At 33.5% G+C, this 22,790-nt stretch overlaps 1 non-coding gene across 1 annotated transcript; it reads left to right on the plus strand.

Annotated features, from left to right (window-relative positions):
* The first annotated feature begins 1,855 nt into the window (after positions 1-1,855).
* Positions 1,856-1,962, plus strand: LOC131183501 (small nucleolar RNA R71). Its single transcript, XR_009151553.1, has one exon. It is a non-coding gene; the product is annotated as a small nucleolar RNA R71 (small nucleolar RNA).
* The last annotated feature ends 20,828 nt before the right edge of the window (positions 1,963-22,790 follow it).

Genomic DNA, 22,790 nt, shown 5'->3' on the forward strand with positions numbered 1-22,790 from the left:
GAATGGTGGACTACCCTCTAAATGTTGAGCATATGCAGCCACATGAGGGTTGTCATAGTCTATACCTCCTCCATGAACCAAGCAATTTTCAGGTGGATCTTCCGGATATCTCTTTCTGAAGTGTTCTTCAACCAGCTCATCAATGATATCAACTCTCAAGCAAGTATCAGCTTCAGAATGATGCTTCTTCATAGTGTTATTAATATTGAAAACCAATTGATCTTCACCAACTCTAAGAGTTAATTTTTCTCCCTTAACATCAATCAATGCTCCTGCTGTAGCTAGAAAGGGTCTTCCCAAAATAATTGGGATATTAGAATCTTCCTCCATGTCCAAAATGACAAAGTCAACAGGTATATAGAACTTCCCAACCTTCAGAGGCACATTCTCCAAAATCCCTTCAGGATACTTAATTGATCTATAAGCTAACTGAAGAGAAATGTGGGTTGGTTTTAGATCTCCCATATTGAGCTTCTCATAAATGGAGAGGGGCATAAGGCTAACACTAGCCCCTAAATCACATAAAGCTTTTGTAGAACATGATTCCCCAATGTGGCATGGAATTGAAAAACTCCCTGGATCCTTGAGCTTTGGAGGAAGTTTCCTTTGGAGGATTGCACTACATTCTTCTGTCAAAGCTACAGTTTCATGGTCTTCAAGTCTCCTCTTGTTTGAGAGAATTTCTTTTAAGAATTTTGCATAAGAGGGCATTTGTGAAAGAGCATCAATAAAAGGCACATTTATGTATAGCTTCTTCAAAACCTCTAAGAACTTTCCAAATTGCTTATCAAGCTTGGCTTTTTGAAATCTTTGTGGAAAGGGAAGTTGTGGCTTGTAGGGCTCTAGAGGTATATACTTCTCTTCCTTCTCTTCAATTTTCTCTTTACATTTTTCTGCACTTTCTTTCTCACTTTCTTGTTTTTCACCCTCATCAGTTTCTTTCTCATTTTCTCTCTTCTCACTATTTTCACTTTTCTCATTTTTTTCACTCTTCTCATTATTTACAACCTTCCCACTTCTTAAAGTAATAGCTTGACACTGCTCTCTTGGGTTTTCTGGTTGACTTGGAAGCTTTCCAAAAGACTTAGTACCTGAGGAAGATGTTTGTTGTGCAATCTAATTTTCCAGCATTCTGTTATGTGTTTGCATCTGTTCTAACCTTGCTTTCATCTCTCTCATCTCCTCATCATGCTTAGTTTGGTTAGCAAGAATCTGTTGTAATAAAGCTTCTGTGGTGGAACTTTGTTCTTGCTGTTTTGGTGAAGGATTCATATTTTTCTGCTGAAAATTAGGCAATGGTTGCCTATTTTGCTGATATGGAATTCCTTGTTACTGTTGTAGTTGAAAATTCTGATTTGGAACTTGACTTTGCTGATTTCCGCATGAAAAGTTGGGATGATTCCTCCAAGTTGGATTATAAGTTTGAGAGTAAGGATTTCCCATTTGTTTGTTCCCATAATTACCAACATATGCTGCTTGCTCTCCATAGTCTACTCCACAGCTGGTAGTTCCCTCTGCATAAGCAACTTGTGAACTTCCAGATGATGATGATGAACTAACCAACACACTTAAATCTTCCATCTTCTTAGCCAAAACATTTGTAAGTGCATCAAACTTTGCATTAATCATGTTGAATGGATCAAGGTCATACATTCCAGCAACTTGCCTCCTTTGAGTTGGGGCTGGTCCTTTTGGACTACTCCAAAGATGAGTATTCTTTGCAATTTTCTCCAATAGCTCATAAGTTTCATCTTCATGCTTCATAATAAATTCTCCTCCTGTTTGAGCATCAATAATCCCTCTAATTGCAGGAGTGACATTTGTGTAAAAATTCTGGTTTATCATCCATTTTGGAATGGCATGATGTGGGCATTGTCTCTCTAATTCCTTCCATCTCATCCATGATTCATAGAGAGTTTCATCTTCTCTTGGTCTAAAAGTTGTCATTTGATTCCTCAATTCTTGAGTTTTTCCAGGTGGAAAATATTGTGCAAGAAATGCATCAGTAAGTTCCTCCCAATTTGTAATGGAGTTGTGAGGTAAAGAATCAAGCCAATCCAATGCTCTATCTTTCAAAGAGAATGGGAATAGCTTTAATCTTGCTGCATCATCAGACACTCCAGGTTGTTTTTGCATATCACAAATCATAGCAAACTTCTTTAGATGTGTGTGTGGATTTTCAGAAGGATGTCCCCCAAATTGAAAATTTTGAATCATTTGAAAAACTCCAAAATCCATCTTGTAGCTATTTGCATCAATTCTTGGTCTTGCTATACTTTCTCTCAAATCATCAAAATGAGGAAAAGCATGATCCATCATACTTCCCCTAGGCACATTAGCATTTACAACTTCTTCACCTTGGGCTACATTTTCATTGTTTCGATCATTTCCAGCATTACCACCAATTCTAATTCTTTCATCAGCCATGTCTGCTTCTAATTCAGTTTCTCTCAATGCTTCTTTCCTTTTTCTGGTTTCTTTCTTGTTGGCTTTACAAAATTTCTCAATTTCAGGATTGAACAATAAGGAAGTGTCACTTGTGCTTCTAGCTCTTCTCATAAAAGATTAAAAGTACCTGAAAAAGAAAAAACAAACACAAAATGAAAAGATAACAAAGATAAAACTATAAACAACTAAAATAATCAAGAATTCAATCTTAAACAAACAACTCCCCGGCAACGGCGCCAAAAACTTGATGTGGCCCAACCGCAAGTGCACGGGTCATATAAGTAATATAGAAAAGATATCGTTCCCACGAGGAGTTGTGTTAATGATTGAATTTTTGATATAAAAAGTTGACTAAATTGAACTATTTTTGAAATTAAAGTAATAAATTGATGGGTATTGGAGTATGAAATCTATATGTGCAAAATTAATAATCTATTCAACTATGTAATGATTTAACTAAATTTGCATCAAATTAAAATAAGCAAATTCAAATATGGCAAGATTTAAAATGGCAAGTAATTAAATTCAATTAGAAATTAACTATGATAAAAGGGCGATTCCGGAGTTCGGGATTTCATATTCAAGCTATTTTGGGATTTTAAATTGGTTATCCAATCTTGTGAAACTTAAGGGTTTTAAGGAGATTAATTCTTAAATCCTTTGAATACCCTTTCGAGTGGGACAAAGAGTGCCTTAATCAATCTAATCCTACTTTCGTGGAGTTAGAGTTAATTAAAACCCATTAGGTTCTTTAATTAATCTGTGAATCCTCTTAATCCTTAGTCTATTTCTAGATCTAAGTTAATTAAGTCCAATTTCTTGATTATCTATCACAAGGCCTTCTCCTTTCGGTGCCTCAACCATGGATTAAAAACATCACTTAATGGGATCCTACATTAAGCATGTCATTAAGCACACAAGAAATGAATAAAACTCATTAAGACCACAAAATATGGATTACCCAATCAAAATCCATAAAATATCTCAAATATTACATCCCTTACTCCAGAATCTAAGTAAAACTACTCACTATCCATAATATTTACAAGATATTGTGAGTTAATATGGAAATAAAACTTTAATCTAAGCTAAGAAACAAAAAGCTCAACACTAGAAATGTAGGAAAAATGTAAGAAAAGAAAGAAATCTCCAAATCTGGTTGGAAATGGTGTGAAAAATGATTGTGACTCTTCAGCTGCTCCCTGCTCCTTTTTCTCTTCTTCCTTTCTTTCTTCCTCTAGGAAATGAGGCTATTTATAACATTTTCTGACATGGAGCCCTAAAATGGTGTGTTTGAGGTGAGATTTTTTGAGGGAATCTCCTGCCAGCTCATTAATGAAATTTTTTGTGGGACTGCATAAGTGGACTGCATAAGCCATGCAGTCCCTTATGCAGTTTTCGGCTGGTTTCTGGTTCACTTATGCGAAACTGCATGACCAGGCGCATAGGTTATGCACAATTCCGTGAGATTGCATAAGGGAGGCGTGAATCTGCATAAGCTCTGCACTCTCCTTATGCACAATTCGGCAGGTATTAGAACAGTGTTTCTTCTCCTTATGCAGATCTGCATAACTTATGCGGCAAGTTATGCGCAATTTGGCCAATGCATATTTCAACTTTGAAACTTGTTTTTAACATCTTTGGCTGTAGAAATCACTCCTCAATGGCAAAGTTTCTTTTTAGTCCTTCAAAAACACCAATTTTCCTACAAAATAAAGTAAAAATTACAAATTAATCCAAAATTGACAATTATGAAAAACTAACTAAATAACTAATGAAATTAGCTAAAAATGACTAATAATAAAATAAAATGGCTATGAAATTAAACCTAAATGATTATGCAAAATGTATGCATCATATATATATACATTTGCATATAGTTTTCATATAGATTACACTTAGTTTTAATTTGATTTATGCATTCATTTTAGGATCATGCATATCATAAAAATAAATTTTTACCTTGTCCTTAGAGGATTGAGAGTTGCTTTGAAGAGCAATTAAGCTTACTTTTAGAAGGGTTTTATGGATTGAAAGTTCTAGATAGGTGCAAAGTTATTAGATTCTTGCTTTAGTTTATATCTTCTTAGCCAAGGGCCACCCAATCAATTGCATTGACTTTGAGTGCTTAGAGAAAACTCTAGGGTGAGAAGTAGCTAATTAATGTCTCACCAATCCTAGAATAATCTTTCTAAACCTTTCAAGGCGAAATCATAGCATACACTTGAAAAAGAAATGATCTAGGCATTCTTTGAATTTTAAACCCATATTTTAGCCTTAGCCAACCTCACTTTAAAATTTTCCTTTGGAATCAATTTGAGCCTACATTTATCTCTCTTATTCCTTTGAAACCCACATCAATCCTAGCCATAAACCCAAACACTTACCTACCCTCCATGAGAATAATTCTTTGAGTGATAGATACACATAAAAAAAATAAAAATAAAAATAAAAAAAATATATAACAATTAGTTGGGAGAAGTGACTAAAATAAAAAGGCTAGCAAATTCAATTGTGGTATGTAAAGTAATTCACCACCCAAGTACACAAAGAAATGAGTTTGGGGGTGAATTGAAAGGGACAATTATAATTCAAAGTCAATGTTATTTATGTAGTCCCTCTAAAAGCTTCAAAATTATATGCTAGCATTGGTGAATTGTTGTAAAGTTCCTTCCCCCGCTTGATTTAAAAAAAAAAAAAATTGTGTGTCTTGATCTTTTAATAATTTGATTATTCTCATATTTTGTTACCTTTATCCTTTCCTTGTTAGCCACATTATCACCCCCTTGGCCCCATTACAACCCTTGAAAGTCCTTTTGATCTTTTGATGGTGTTTTGTTATATTAGTGGAAATTGGAATAGGAGAATTGCCTATGGGATTGTGATATCATTAATCCATTCATTTACTTCCATCATTATTTGAGACACTTTAGTTTGTAGATTACCCTATAGTCTATTTAGGCATGATTATTCTTTGTGATTGATTAGTTTGGGCTTGATGATATGGATAATTGACCCAAGGGCTAAGCGGTGATAACTTTGGTGAGGATTAAACTCTTTGTACCTTGAAAGTGGGTATATGATTTGTTAGTGGTTAAAAGTAAGCTTGAGAGTTTGGATAAGTAATTTTCATAAATTTAAGGTAGGTACCTCAAATTGCATTAATTGTTTTAATTTGCTTGAGGACAAGCAAAGGTTTGAGTTTGGGGAAATTTGTTACACTCATTTCATATAGGCATCTTAGGGTAGTTTTGCATCCATTTTGCCCTTATATTTTAGTATATTTTATATTTTTAGCTTTATTTTAGCTTATTTGTTAACTTTAGATACTTTATATTTGATTTTTGTAATTTTGTTATTTTTGATAGGATTTTGTGGCATATCGAAGATCAATGAGTGCATTAGGAAGTGATTTGAAGAAATTGGGAATTCTTTACGCATGGAGGAAAGTTGAAGAAATCAAGCTTTGAAAGAGCAAGTTAGCCGAAATTTGCTTAAGACTTTGCTTATGATGTTGCTTAGGGTATGTCATATAAGCTTAACCTTAGGTCTGTTCAAGCTGAAAGTCAAGCGCGGCTTAAACCCTGCATATTCAAGCTTTTACTCCACAACCTGCCTAGAATTGCTTAAGATCCTGCTTAGGGTAAAGCGATAGTGCTTAAGGTGCAGCACAGATCAAGCTGGAAGTCATGCATGAGCAGAAAGAAAACCCATTTTATTCCAGTCTGCCGAGATTTGCTGAGGGTCTGCTTAACCTTAAGCAGACAGTGCGACCAGAAGCTGAAATTTGCTAAGAAGCTGCTTAGGGTTAAGCCGTACCCTAAGCAGACTGCCCAGAACGTGAATAATGCTGCTAACTTGGATAATTTTACACCTCATTTCCTATCCACTCCTTGGCTCTTATTTACTTTTAGGGTAACTTTTTGGGACGATATAAATTCATCATTTCCTAGTTTTTGCCACAAGAGGAAAGGAAGGAAAAACAAAAAGGAAAGAAAATATAATAGAGAGAGGAGGAGACGCCATTTTTCTAGGGAGGAGCTGCTGCAACCATTTTTGGAGCTCCAGCAATCAGAGTTTTGGGTTCTTCTACCTGGGTTTTTCTATTTTAGTTCTCTTATCATGTTTTTCTTTACTTTTCCATCAATCTTTCTTGTAAATACCATCATGAGCGAGTAAACTCTTTAGATTTCAGAGTTGGAAAATATGTTTTAGATTAATTTGTGGATTTGGACTGGGTATTTCCTTATTTTACGTAAATACGAGTTTTGATTCCTTCCTTGTGTGCTTGATTTACTTACCTAATATTGGTACCCATTGGGTATTGTGTTAATCTTTGATTGAAGGACCGAAAGGTGAAAGTCATTGATAGATAATCAAGGATTTGAACTTAAAATCACCTAGATTTAGAAATAAACTAGGATTTTAAGAGGAATTAATGATTGGTTACAAAACTTAATGGGTTTTAGAGTAATCAAATAACATACGAAAGTAGGTTTGAAAATTTTAGAACACACTTTGGTTTGCTTGAAAAAGATATCAAAGGAATTTAGAATTAATCACCTTCAAACTCTATTTTTCCCTAAAAATTGGAATGCCCAAGAAAAATCCAAATTAATTTATGCATAAACCCCCAACTCTGGAATCACTTTTAACATAATTAGACTTTGATTTGAATTACCCATTGTTAATTTAGTTTAATTGCAAACTAGATCTAGAATTTATTTGTTTGCTCTTTACCCATTTCAATTAGATTAATTAATTTACCTTGCTCATTTATATTTACCATTTATTCATTAATCATTAGCCCAAATAATCGCTTCGTTCATAGTTTGGTACTCAAACAGTAAATACTCGTGGGAACGATACTTGATTCATCACTTTATTACTTGAGACGACCCGTATACTTTCGGATTCGCCCCATCATATATGCCTTGCCTCCTAGACTTCTAGGTGTGATTGGACCAAAAAGATCGAGATGTAATAACTCCAATGGTCTAGATGTAGTTACAACATTTTTTTATTTAAAAGATGATTTTGTATGCTTACCAAGTGCACATGCTTTGCATTGAAACTCTTTTTCAAATCTTAACTTTGGAAGCCTTCTAACAAGATTCCTTCTAGAAAGTTTAGCAAGTGTACTCATGTTAGTATGTCATAATTTTCTATGCCACAACTATGCACTATCATTCGAAGTCATAAAGCATGTTTCACAATTTTCTTCAAAACTTGTTAAATCAAGTAGGTAAATATTATCTATTCTAGCACCAGCAAACATAGCATTGTTTCCATGAATCTCACAATGTGTTGAAGTAAAAATAACTTTAAAACCATTATCACACAATTGACTAACACTTAAAAGATTATATTTTAATCCTTGTACTAATGCAACATTCTCAATGCAAGGATTTTTATCAATAGTTCCACATCCAATAATTTTAACTTTACTTTTATCACCAAATTTGATATAACATTCTTCTTTCAAAGTAAGAGAGGAGAATTTGCCTTTATTTTCTGTCATGTGCCTAGAGCAGCCACTATCTATGTACCAGTGTTCTGTTTCTAGCATACTCCTTAGGCAGACCTAAAATCAGTTAACTGTCCTTAGGTACCCAAGCAACTTTGGGTCATTGTATGTTAGTAATATTAGGTAGGGTTCCTTTAGGCACCCATACTTTCTTTGCCTTAAAGGTTCCTTTCCTAATAGGACAAGCATTAATCATATGACCTTTATGATTACAATAAAAGCATGTAATATTTGGTTGAGAAGAAGATGAAGCTTTAACAAAATAATATTTGTATTTTCCATATTTCATAAATCCATCATAGTCAATTCCAAATTTTTCATTTGTGGATCTTTGATTTTCAAGAAGTATATCAAGTGTTTCTCTTCCTTTTGTAAATTTAGTTAAATCTCTTGTCAAAGATTCAACTTTTGCTTCAATAATTCTATTTTTCTCAAGAAGTTGTTCACACACTTCTTTTGATCTTTGAAGCTCATCATTCACTTTCTTAAATAATTTCATTTAAGATTTGTAAAATTCATTTTCCTTTGAAGCCACACTCAAAGAAATATTTTCTGATCTTAAAGCACAATTTTCATAAACCAAAATTTTGCATTTCTTTTTAAAAGATCTATATTTATCAAATGTCTTTACAAATGCAAGTTCTAATTCATCAATATTAGAAAGTTCAAGATTTACCTCATTTTCACTATCTTCAATGTGTGAGCTTTCACCTTTTTCTTCAATTGCAATCATACAAGCATTTGCAACATCTTTGTCACTTGTTTCATCATTTGATGAAGAGTCACTATCACTCCATGTTGCCGCTATTGCTTTTTTACTTTTATCCTTTCTAAACTTGTTTTTCTTCTTCAATGTAGGACATTTTGGCTTAATGTGGCCTGGTTTGTTATACTCATAACAAACTATTTCACTTGAATGATTTGTAGTCTTTGGGGCATATTTCTTTGTGAACTTCTTGTATTTGCTTCCACCTTTTCTAAATGCTCTTTTGAATCTCTTGACTATCATAGCCATATCTTCATCATCATCACTTGAAGCACTTGAATCATCACTTGAACTAGCTTTGAAAGCAACACTTTTCTTTTTCTCATCTACCTTTTCGGATATGAAGGCTATACCTTTCTTTTTCTTTTGATCACCTTCTTTCTCATCTTTCTTGTAGATCATCTCATGTGCAATGAGAGAACTAATTAGCTCATCATAGGTGTATTTTCTAAAATCCTTGGTGTCTTGAATAACAGTGGTCTTTGCTTCCCATGACTTTGGAAGAGATTTCAAAATTTTCTTTACAAGTTCTTGTTCCTCAAATCTCTTTCCAAGAGCTTTAAGAAGATTAGCAAGATCTGTGAATCTGGTACTCATTTTAGCAATAGTTTCACCAGGTTTCATCTTAAATAACTCATAATCACGGATGAGGAGATTTGCCTTCGACTTTTTCACCACATCGGTTCCTTCATATGTGACTTCTAGTTTGTCCCATATTTCTTTTGCAGTTTGACACCCTGAAATACGATTATATTCATTAATATCAAGAGCACAATGAAGAATATTAATAGCTTTGGCATTTGTAGAAATTTTCTTCCAATCATTATCATCAAATTCGACTTCAACTTTAGGAATTTGCACAATTCCTTCACTAGTTTTATAAGGAATATAAGGACCATCTTTAATTATTCTCCAAGCATCAATATCAACAAATTGTATAAAGTTTCTCATTCTAGTTTTCCAAAAAGAGTAATTTGTGCCATTAAAAACTGGTGGTCTAGTGATTGAATAACCTTCAGTTAAGGGGGCAGATATACCAGCCGAGTTTCTAGATGAACCAGCCATGTGAATGGATCACTCTAAGGAGTTTAATCCTCAAGCAAGAGAGACAAGCTCTGATACCAAATTGATGTCCCAAAATATGTCAAAGAGGAAGGGTGAATTGGACACTAAAAACAATTTTTCGGTTCTTGCTCAAAACTTTTGAAAAATTGTAGCTTGGTTCAACCTAATTTTCTAATGTGAAATATGAACAATACAGCTCTATTGATAAGTTGATTCAAAGTTGGGTCATAAGCAATCAGTATACTGATCTAACAGAATATATTGGCATTCAGTAGAAATTTCAGTAATTTGAATAAGTTCACAACACAGCAAACAGAGCAGTACACCAAATATATTAGTTGACAGCAAATAAAATAATAAGCAAATTAAATCAGATATCAGCAGATTCAGCAGTAAACCAATTTTCTTGGTTTGCAGCAAGGTTAACAATAAACAGTATCAATTTTTATATCAACAAAAACACTTCAATCAGAAAGTTAAAATGCATAAATGTAAAGAGTAAGGGTTGAGAAATGAACACTGAATTTTTATAGTGGTTCGGCTCAACTAGCCTACATCCACTCTCTCAAAGATCCTACTTTTGAGTCTTCACTCCACTAATCTTCTCTTTTAAAGGTAAGAGACAAAAAGCCCTTTACAAATCTTCTCACCAAAACTTTTACAAGTAGCTTCACACTTCTACCAAGTGTTATCCCAAACACTTTTCACAATAAAGCTTCAATAGGTGCTTGAATGACCTCTCATAAATGATAAGAAAGTGTTTAAAACTCAATATCACTCAATAAAACAGAATCTATAAAGAAGAGATGAATAGGTAAGCCAATGATGAGCAATAAAAATAATTTTGAGCACTTTGAATGAAAGCTTTAATGATCTTAAAAGGTTAGGACAGTAGAGAGACTTTCATTAAGTGCAAAATGGCGAAGGATAGGTGTATTTATAGCTTTGGAACGTTTTTGACCATTTGAGAACTCATTTGAACTTTATAATTTCAAATTTCAAGAAAATAGCCGTTATTTTATCTTTTCTTGCAATGTTGTGCAGAGTTGAGACAGTTAGCATACCAGAAAAAATAGCAAACCAGTTAGCATACCAAAACAAGTAGCAAACCAGTTAGCATACCAGGAAAACTTTTCTGCATAACTTTGAAAACTTTAAAATTTTACACCAAATCATAATCAAATGCTTTTAGGCCATTGATGAATTTAAAAGAAATAATTGAGGGATTAAAAATAAGTATCATTGGCTTCTACTCAATTCTTTTCACAAGTAATCCTTAAAGTTAAAACTAACTTCTGTTCTATATTTACCTTCAAATTTGATCTTCAATGCAGCTTTGGAAGGTAACATTTTCTTCCTTTATCTCCTTTAATTCGTCCTGTGTTATCTTAAAATGTCATCCTTTCTTCAAAAGCACGAATCCATCATGAATTCCTTGAGTCATTTTCTTTGTTCTTTGAGAAGCACAACACTTAAAACAAGGTTAGTTTGATTCTAGTTGAGTTTTGTTATCATTAAAATCTATACTCCTTTGAGCTCATGGGGTTAACAGACATGTTTTCCCTAGTATCTCTAAAATGGACAAGGGCTTTCTACTTGGTGACTCTATTATCTCTATCACTGATCTCCAGATGAAGATCAGAGTTTTGGAAACTGAGAAGGAGATGACTAACAGTAGGCGAAAGCAACCTTCATTGCCAGAGATTGATTTCCAGGCAAGACGGGACGATGCAGTAGTGAGGCCCAGCTGCACTTTGGATGCTCACCCAGTTTTTAGCATCCTAGAAACATTCCAAGAACATCAAATTACAGCTCAAGAGTGTAATTTGTCCACCACAACGGAGAATGATAATATTATTTCGCACGTTCTCTATCCGGACGCAAAGTGGTGTTGCTGAGCAGCTGAAAGAGAAACTGGAGACTGCCCTTTCTAAATGATCGAACTGTATAATTTGTTTGTAATCTCAGTCCCTCCATGCAGTCATTGTCAAGAAGGGGAGAGATTATCTTGCTTGTGACTAACAAATTACTGTCAGCTGGTGCCATTAACGTTCTGAAATCTAACTTCATGTTGTTGTATGAACTTATTATGTCAAATTTGTAGACATGGCAATGGTAATCCCTGTTATGATCTTTGTTTAATGTTCAATTGTGTAAAAATTCACGAATCGGAGAATTTACGAAACATGATCTAATATTGGGAGAAAACTGAACTAATTCCATAGGAAAAAGACAGTTGGAAATCTGGACATAACCATTGCAATAATGTCACGGTGAATCAGTGATTTGTGTTTCTTTTTGGTTTAGTTTTTTTCTTCTTTATTTACTGGCTTCAATATTTGGGTCCCATTTTCAGAATATGCTAAAATTTTGGGAAAGATTTTGATGCCAGAGAAATAATTAAGACCGTGTCCATTATAGATTTAAGATATAAGTACGTGAAATTGATATATTTAATAGGTAAATTCTATTATATATTATATGTCTTGAATCTACGATGAAACTGATTTAAATTAAAAAAAATGGTTGATGTAAATAGCTCTAGTCATCCACATTGATGTGTAGTGAATGCAGATGAAAATCTAGTGGGACAAGATAGCCCAACTCTGATCAGGATTCCTAGCTGAGGCCTGAGCCCAGCTAGACTTGAGGTTGAGGACTTAAATCTTTTGATGCAGTTCGGCCTATATATTATTCTGTTTATAAAGTGGGCTGAATTGAGTATTGGAAAATAAAATTTAAATCTCAATTTTATTTAATTTTAATTTTGAAGTTATATAATTTTAAAAATAATTTTAATATTTTTTAAGTAAAACTAATTGATATGCTTTACTTGTTACTTGCTAGTCTTTTTTACTAGACCTGACCCATCATAAATCTAAATAAAAAATGTATAGTGAAATTTAAATACATGAATCTCATATATTTATATTTTGAATTTATAGCCGATTAAGTATAGTTAAGAATTTTTCTAGAGAATATATATAAAGATTAGGGAGCAAGGGTTATAGCTTTTATAGTTCGTCTCTAAATTTTACTCTGTGTTACTTTCATTATTTAGCTTCAATTTGTTACTAAAAATTGTATTTCACAAGAATCTCTCTAAATCGTTAGAGCATGAAATAATAAAATTACTTTTTTAACGTCATTTTCTCAAACACTTAAAAAATACTAGCCAATGCAATCACTATCTAAACTTATTACAAAATTATTAATGCTATCACAATTATCAATTTTTCTGTAAAGAATGAGAATTTACCTTTTACCAGAAAGTGTTAAAATTATATTTATAGATATCACACTTTAATTTAAAGGAATTTTTTTAATCTGAAAATTTACTATTACACAAATTAAAATTTAGAAAATTTTAATAACAAAGTTAAGTAATAAAAATAAAACACGGCACAAATTTAAGAAGAGGCTATAAATATTTTTCGAACAAAGGCAATCTATAAATTTTTTTGGTACTTAAATAATTTTCTGTATTAATAATATAATATACTTTACAAATTTATTTGGCATTATAATCGTTGATTTACGGATTATAGTTTAGGGTGGAAGCTATGATAATAAAAAATAAACAGCTATTCTATAGAATTGCAAGCATATTATCAATCTAGATTTATTTCAAAGTATGAACAACACTTAAGAGACACAATTACAATTATTTTAATTCAAAATAAAATAATCTATATCTCAATTATATAATATAATTTATTTAAAAGCATGTTATAGCATAACCAAATATCATATAAAAAGGTATGTCCTGGCTCTGTGGATCACTTTGGCATATATGGTCGACTAGTATTACTTCTTTAATACTGACCTAATGGCCAGTTAAAAATAAAAATCAAATGAGCAAAGTCATTCTACTTATTAATTATGTATTAGGTAAATAATATTACTATAAAAATTTTTTAGAATTCAATAATCGTCAGCTAATTAAAAATAAATAAATAAATAAAATTTACAATGGAATAACTTATTAATCACTTCATAAATTTAAAATTCAATGTTGAAGAAAAAATTTTGAGTCTCAACTTGGCAAATAGCGAGGCGTTTAAATCAGAATTTATGCTGGAATGCTTATTTAAGATATTTTTAAAATTTATAAATTGTATTTATAAGAAAAAATATAAATTAAGAAATAAGGAATTTTTATTTTGATGTTATAAATTTAGTCATTTTAAGTTAATTTAATAAATATTTTACTATATTATTCTTATTTAATTTTATAATTTTACTATATATTCTTATTATATTTATTCTCATATCCATTTTAAAAAAAAATTATTTTTCTGAAATAATTTAAATAAATTATTTATATTAATTTTAATAAATTTAAAAATTATATTTTAAATTAATTTTAATAAAATATATGTCTATAAAATATTTATTTACTTAATTTAAAATTAAATTATACTATAATATACCATTTAAAAATACTTTTGATAATATTATAATAATAAATATTAAATTAATATAATTTATTATTAAAGCAGATAATTTAACATATCTTTTAATTATTTGAATAATAAATATATTTATAAGTTGTATTTTTATTAAAAGTATTTATCTATTTATCAGTTATTTTTAAATACTTTAACTAAACATTAAATTACTTAAATATTAAATACTTATAAATTTAAATTAACTTATAATTTACTATTTATAAGTAAATTTTTATAAATTACGTTAAATATCCTCTTAAATAAATTATTAACTATATTTAATATATCTATACACCTTCACTCACGATAATATAAATTTTCGTTTTTAATATTTTAAAAGTAAAATATTTTATAATTATATAATATAATATTTTTTAATTGTTAATCCGACTTTTTTTTTTTTCTGATTAATTTGCTCGACTTGTATATCCAGCCGTGCCTCTCTCCCACGCAAAAGCTTCTAGTCCGCCATAACGTTTTACCCAAGTTTCATTATCCTGCGCGCCCAGAATATCTTTCCTTTTTTATTTTTATTTTTATTTTTTGGTATTTACAAGCCACAACCTACTTTATTAATCCATTAATCCACGTTGATCTAGTTTTAAAATTTTTATTTAATTGGTTCAGATATTTTTATACGTTATTTTCACTCGCCATATTAAACCTATTATCCCAATTCACTTTCTTAGTTAATTTATTATTCTTTTGAAATTTAAGCATGAAGTTTATGCCAATGTATGCGATTAACTAAGAGCTTGATTATTCTACGAAAAAACTATTAAGAGCTTTCATGTGTCCCTACCGCAAGTGCACGGGTCGTTCAAGTAGTATAGAAAAAATATCGTTCCCACGAGGAGTTGTGTTAATGATTGAATTTTTGATATAAAAAGTTGACTAAATTGAGTTATTTTTGAAATTAAAGTAATGAATTGATGGGTATTGAGAATGTGAAATCTATGCATGCAAAATTAATAATCTATTCAACAATGTATTAATTAAACTAAAATTGCATCAAATTGAAATAAGCAAGTTCAAATATGACAATATTCAAAATGGCAAGTAATTAAATTCGATTAGAAATTAACAATGGTAAAAAGGCGATTCCGGAGTTCGGGATTTCATATTCGAGCTATTTTGAGATTTTAAATTGGTTATCCAATCTTGTGAAACTAATGGGTTTTAAGGAGATTAATTCTTAAATCCTTTGAATTCCCTTTCGAGTGAGACAAAGAGTGCCTTAATCAATCTAATCCTACTTTCGTGGACTTAGAATTAATTAAGACCCATTAAGTTCTTTAATTAATCTGTGAATCCTCTTAATCCTTAGCCTATTTCTAGGTCTAAGTTAATTAAGTCCAATTTCTTGATTATCTATCACAAGGCCTTCTCTTTTCGGTGCTTCAACCATGGATTAAGAACATTACTTAATGGGATCCTACACTAAGCATGTCATTAAGCACACAAGAAATGAATAAAACTCATTAAGACCACAAAATATGGATTACCCAATCAAAATCCACAAAATATCTCAAATATTACAACCCTTACTCCAGAATCAAAGGTAAACTACTCACTATCCATAATGCTTACAAGATATTATGAATTTATAAGGAAATAAAGCTTTAATCTAAGCTAAGAAATAAGAAATTAAACACTAGAAATGTAGAAAAATGTAAGGGAAGAAAGAAATCTGCAAATCTTGGTTGAAAATGGTGTGGAAGGTGAAAGTGACTCCTCAAATTCTGCCTCCCTTCTTCTTTCCTTTTCTGCTCCTTTTCTCCTCTTTCCTTCTAAAATGGGAAAATGAGACTATTTATAGTATTTTCAGACATGGAGCCCTAAAATGGTATGTTCTAGGAGGAATTATCTGAGGGAATCTTCTGCCAGCTCATTAATGAACTCTTTATGGGACTGCATAAGTGGACTGCATAAGTCATGCAGTCCCTTATGCGCTTACTGCTTCGGTCACTTATGCGAAATCGCATGACTTGGTGCATAGGTTATGCACACCGTGAAAGTGCATAAGGGAGGCGTGAATGTGCATAAGCTATGCGCTTCCTTATGCACATTTCTACCGGTTCTGGAACAGTGATTTTTCTCCTTATGCAGATCTGCATAGCTTATGCGGCAAGTTATGCACAATTTGGTCAATGCATATTTCAGCTTGAAAACTTGTTTTTGACATCTTTGGCTGTAGAAGTCACTCCTCAATGGCAAAATTCTCTTCGGTCCTTCAAAAATACCATTTTTCCTACAAAACAAAGTAAAAATCACAAATTAATGCAAAATTGACAACTATGAAAAACTAACTAATTAACTAATGAAATTAGCTAAAAATGACTAATAATCAAATAAAAATGGTTATAAAATTAGACCTAAATGACTATGCAAATGTATGCATCAAATACCCCCAAACTCAAGCTTTTGCTTGTCCTCAAGCAAACTTTAAAATGTAATGCAAAATTTTTAGGGGTGCCTTATCCAAAGAGCTATGAAAATTACCTATTAAAGTAACTAAACACACCTTTAGTCATACCAACAATCCATATACCCATCCTTCAAAATGCAAGGAATTTAATGCTTATCCAAGCTTTCACCGCTTAGCCATCAAGTCAATTATCATTCAAAATCCCCAAACCAACCAATCAAAAGAGAGAGTCATGCTCAAAAGGAATTCTAGGACAATCAATAGTCAAAGTGTCTCTATATGGAATGATGGAATTGAATGAATGAATGAATAGTTTTCCAATCCCATAGGCAAATTCCCTACTCCCATCTCCACTAATGTAGCAAGTACTATCAAGAGATCAAAGGTCTTTTTAGGGATGTAATGGGGCCATGGGGTTCAAGAATGAGGCTAAGAAGAAAAAATGGGTAAAAAGGCTTCAAAGCATGAGAATATTTTCAATTTTGAAACATAAGGTACACTTTATTTTATATATATATATATATATTTTTTTTATATATATATAGGAGAGAGAAATACACAATGAGGATTGTCAAGTGCTAGCATATTTTACAAAACACATAAAATGGAGGGACAGTTTGATACTTTAAACTTGTATTTTGCATTTTCTTTTTTATGATTGTCCCTAGAATTGCCACCCCCAAACTCATTCCTTTTAATACTTTGGGTGGATTTCTTTCATTTTGAATGACAATAATGAAAAGCACATATACTAGCACTTTCACAAGATGACAAGCATTTCTTCTCCCTTTTATTGTATATATTTTTTTAAATATCAGAGTATAAAGTGTACCTAATATTCAATTATCCTCATGAAAAGGGTTGGAGTGTTTGGTTCATTGGCTAGGTAGCAATAAGGGTTTCAAGAAAAATTAGGAATAAAAAGGCTCAAAGGGGTTTGCAAGGGTCAATTTTAATTAGGAAAAGGGCAAAAGGTTTAAAATGAGAAGGTTTAAATCAAAGAATGCCTAATCATCTCTCTTTTCAAGTACAAGCTGGTATTTCGCCTTGAAAGGTTTAGAAAATTTGTTCTAGGATTGGTGAGATATCATTTGACTACCTTATATCCAATAACTCCCTCTAAACACTTCAATTTCCAAAGGACTAGTTGGGTGGCTTTTTGGCTAAGAAGATATAGGCAAGGGATAGACACTTCAAAACCTTGCACCTTTTAGGAAACTTTCAATCCACAAACCCAACTAAAAGGTGAGTCAAATCACTCTCATAGGCACATTTTCAATACTCAAGGGATTTGGCAAAAGATTTTAATGCATGATGCACTAAAATGAGTAATGCATTAACTAAATGGAGGAAGTCTATTTGTCTACTTGTGTGCAATGTGATGTATAATGTGTATATAAATGTGTAATGTGTATGTATGTATGGTTGTATATGTGAAATATTTACAATATATGTAAATGGAATGGGATGAGATGCTCTATACTCAAAATGTGAAAAATTAAAGCCAAAAATCAAAATGTGCACCCCCAAACTCAAAATTGGACATTGTCCTCAATGTCTCAAGTAGTAGATAACCAAAACTCAAAGCAAATAATATTGACCAGGAATTGTAAAAATTAAGAGCAAAAAGAAAGAGTTACCTGGTATGGAGCAGAGGAGAATTCAAGATATAAAGGGATGCATAAAAAGCTGCATAGGTTATGCAGAGTAAAGAACTGTCCATATCAAGTGCATAAGTAGGGTGCATAAGCCGTGCGGTTCTGCATGAGTGACAATATGGGTTGCATAGGCTATGCAGGACAGTTGCATAAGGGGAATACAACCTGTGCAGTTCTGCATAAGTAGCAGAAAGGGTTGCACAGGCTATGCAAAATATTTGCATAAGGAAATTCATAGCCTGTGCAGTGTATACAAAAGCTGCTGCAGGGGAATTGGCAAGGGAAATGTACAACCAGCAGTAGAAGCATTGAAATATATACAGGGTATGGGTAAATATGTACAAAATGGCAGTCAAAGAAAATTAATGGAATAACTATCCAATAAAACTTCAAGAAAAACAGAATTTAAAACAAACTAATTCAAAACAAACAAACATAAGTCAAAACAAACTATAAATGTTTGAACATATTTACAAAGAAAAGGTCCTCCAAGATTGAACAAAAGTAAAACAGAAGCTAATCTAGTTCTATTATTTTGCCCTTGTCCAAAGATGTTGCTAAGGGGCTGGTGGCTGCTGCCTGCTGACGAAATGATGGTGCTGGAGGAGGTGATGGAGGTGGGGGTGGCATGCCCAGAAAGATCATGAGTTGCTTCACCATCTCCTTCAATTCTTTCTGCTTGTCCCTGGTTTCCATGACAAGGTCAAATAGTTGATCATGACGATCCTTGAGTGTATCAAGACCAGTGTCAAGCTTCCTATCCACAAAGTATATGTCATCACTAAGCCTTTCAAGATAGGTGAATTCAGTTTCTGCTGCAGGTTGTGGAATGTCAGAATGTGGCAAACTGAACCCTGTTTTGGTTAAGTGGGCAGTATCAAAATATAAAGTGTCCACAAGTGCTGGTATTGGGTGCTCTTCAGGATTAAAACCAAAATGCTTAGCTATAACTGTTATGAGCCCACCCAGGACAATGTCACCTATGGATTTAGTGGCAATATGCAATACATGCTCACAAAAGAAATAACCAGGAGAAACCTTGACCCTGTGAAATGCACACCATAACATAAATAATTCAGATTTCCCCACAGCACCAGAACTAGTCCCTCTGCCCAATATGGTGCTAGCAATCAGCCTATGAATAAACCTAAGTGCAAGGTCAAGTATTTGGGAGGTTTTTGATCTTCCAGCAGAAAAAGTTTGAGGTTGGTTGGTGATAATTCTCCAAAATTGGGCAGCATTCCAAATACCCTTGTTGGCTACCTCTACTCCAGTATGTGGCACCCGAAATAACCCATCAATTGCAAAACCAAAAATGCTATGAAATTGGTCCAATGATAGCTCTCTATTTTGCCCCAAACATCTAAATTTCATAATTGGCTTATGGTCTACATCATGCAATTTGAGGGTAGCAGAGAATGAAGAAATAAACTCCAAAACTAGAGTTGGATAAACTATCTCCTGCTTATGCACAAATTCCATCCAACCCATACCATCAAGATATGCAACTACATTGTCGAATAAACCAAGAGATTGTAGAGAATCGGCAGAAATATACCTAGTGGGTTGTACCCTCCTGTCCTTGAGTCTCTTAAAAGCTGCCTTTTGAATTGTATCAGGAAGAGGCCAAGGTAATTTTGATACCTGTGAAGCTACCGAAATTGTCTTTTTGTTGGAGGAGGGTGTGGAGGCTGGAGCTTTTGGCTTTTTGGGTGGTGGTTCCGACAATGGGGTGGGTGGTTCTTTGCGTTTGGATAGAGGAGGGGCAGAGGACATGGGTCGCACAGATTTGGACCGGATTTTTCGTTTGTATGTGGTTGTGGGAGGTGGTGGGGGTGTTTCTTGTGGAGGGGAATTAGGGTTAGGAGGTATTATTGACAATGGTGAAACCTGGAGAGGGGAAGCTGGACGGGAATGGGGAGGCGACTCCATTGCTGATAGAGAGGATGAAGAGATAAGGGTGGAAATGAAAATTCAGGGGGAAGTTTAGGGTTTATGCAGTGGAAATGCTAGTGGAGAAGAAGGGGAGAGGAAGGGATATGCGAGAATGAGTATCGTGAGAGAAGAAGGACAGTGAACAGGGTTTATCGGGGTGAAGGTGGGAAAGAAAAAATTTTGCCGAAAGGAAAAAATTTGATTTAAACGGGTTTTGTAAAAGACTGCATAAGGGGAAAGTGCATGTGCATAGCTTATGCACCAGCTTATGCAAGTGTCGCCTTGTTTTGAAGTTCAGAAAAATATGTCATGCAGAAGTGCATAGGCCATGCACTCTGCTTATGCAGGTCTCGGCAACTTTTTGAAATTTGGGTTGTGAAGTCATGTGGGAGTGCATAAGTCATGCACTCCCCTTATGCACCTCTCGGCGGATTTGGCTTTTCAGAGAATCGGGTCATGCAGAAGTGCATGGGTCATGCACTCTGCCCATGCAGATTTCGGCAACTTTTGAAATTTGGGTTGGTGGTCATGCAGATGTGCATAAGCTATGCACTCTGCTTATACACATCTCGGTGGGTTTTGAGATTCAGAGTGTGAGGTTATGCAGAAGTGCATAAGCTATGCACATTGCTTATGCATGTCTCGGCAGATTTGGAGTTTTTGGATTTCTGGTCATGCAGATGTGCATAAGCTATGCACTCTGCTTATGCACCCCTCGGCAGGTTTGGAGATTCAGAGTTTTTGGTCATGCAGGAGTGCATAAGTTATACACTCCCCTTATGCAAACTTCGGCAGAGAGAAAATGAAGAATTTGAAGTTATGCAAATGTGCATAGGTCATGCACTCTGCTTATGCAGGTTTCGAAAGATGTGAAATTTGACAAAATTAGGCTATGCAGAGTTGCATAAGCTATGCACTCTCCTTATGCACTTGCAATAAAGGTGAAAAATGGCAAGAATTGTGGTCATGCAGGATTGCATAAGCTATGCAGTTGCTTATGCACAATTTAACAAGATTAAGAATGCAATAGAACATGAATTGCAAGTATAAAAAATACCCTAGAATGAAGAAATATAATTCTATGAAGCATAAACCATGAGAATTTTCACCAAAAACACATCAATATATGCAAAGTTCATCAAAAATGCATCATACAAGCATGTAGACATGGATCCTACATAAAAGACCTTTGAGAACTATGCCATTTTAACTCAAATTCTGCAAATCAACATTTAGCACATTAAAACTCAATAAAATCTGCATAAAGTTGCATCTATTCACAAATGATGAAATGAAGTCTCCAAGTTTTGCCAAGAAAATGCACCATACCTACCTTGAATCCTACAACCCAAAGAAGCTCAAAACTGCAAAAATGACTCACTTACCACCATATTAACATTATAAGCACAAATATTGAAAAGTCACACACCCAACCTCACCAAGAACATAAGCCATCTACTGCAGACACCCTTTTTGCTGCAGAATGTCATTTTTCCTCTGCATAAACCAAGTAGCAGCTTCAGCAGTTCACCAACTTTCCTCCATTGAAATACATCCAACCTCACCAAAAATACAAGCCATTTGCTGCAGACACCCTTTTTGCTGCAGATTTCATTTTTCCTCTGCATAAACCAGATTGCAGCTCCTGCACAGGTTATGCAGCAAAAACCAATTAGTTTTTGGAAGAATTTGAAGGACAAAATTTTCAGGTTAAGGATCACTTCCCCAACAGTTCACCAGCCTTTCTTCATTGAAATATATCTACAAGGGACAAAATTTCAACAATGTCAAAAATTGAATTTGGGGAGATTCAAGATAAAAACAAAAGTAATGAAAATAAAAGTAAATTAGCAAAAGCAAAATAAAAGGACTTGGGATGCCTCCCAAGAGGGCTAATTTATAGTCCTTAGCTGGACTCTTCATGAATTTTACTGAAATGAGGTGAGGGATTGGAGAGCTTGTAACAGCTTGCTCCCTTTATTGGGTCTCCAGTTATGTAATGCTTCAATCTATGCCCATTAACCTTAAAATTCCCAGATTTTTCACTCCAAATTTCAATTGCTCCATAAGGGAAAACCTTAGAAACTCTATATGGACCAGTCCACCTTGACTTGAGTTTTCCAGGGAACAATTTCAATCTTGAGTTGAACAACAAAACTGAATCACCTTCTTTAAATTCCTTTTTCCTAAGGTGCTTATCATGCCAAACTTTAGTTCTTTCTTTGTAAATACGGGCACTTTCATAAGCATCCATCTTCAATTCTTCAAGCTCATTAAGTTGTAATAACCTTTTCTCACCAGCTTGCTTAAGATCAAAATTCAAGGTCTGAATGGCCCAATATGCTCTATGTTCTAGCTCCACAGGTAAATGACAAGACTTACCATACACCAACCTAAAGGGAGTAGTTCCTATAGGAGTTTTGTAGGCAGTCCTATATGCCCATAAAGCATCATCTAGTTTGATAGACCAATCTTTCCGAGAATTGTTCACTGTTTTCTCCAAGATATGTTT

Source organism: Hevea brasiliensis, chromosome 9 (assembly GCF_030052815.1).
Source record: "Hevea brasiliensis isolate MT/VB/25A 57/8 chromosome 9, ASM3005281v1, whole genome shotgun sequence".
In the NCBI taxonomy this organism is placed as follows: domain Eukaryota; kingdom Viridiplantae; phylum Streptophyta; class Magnoliopsida; order Malpighiales; family Euphorbiaceae; genus Hevea; species Hevea brasiliensis.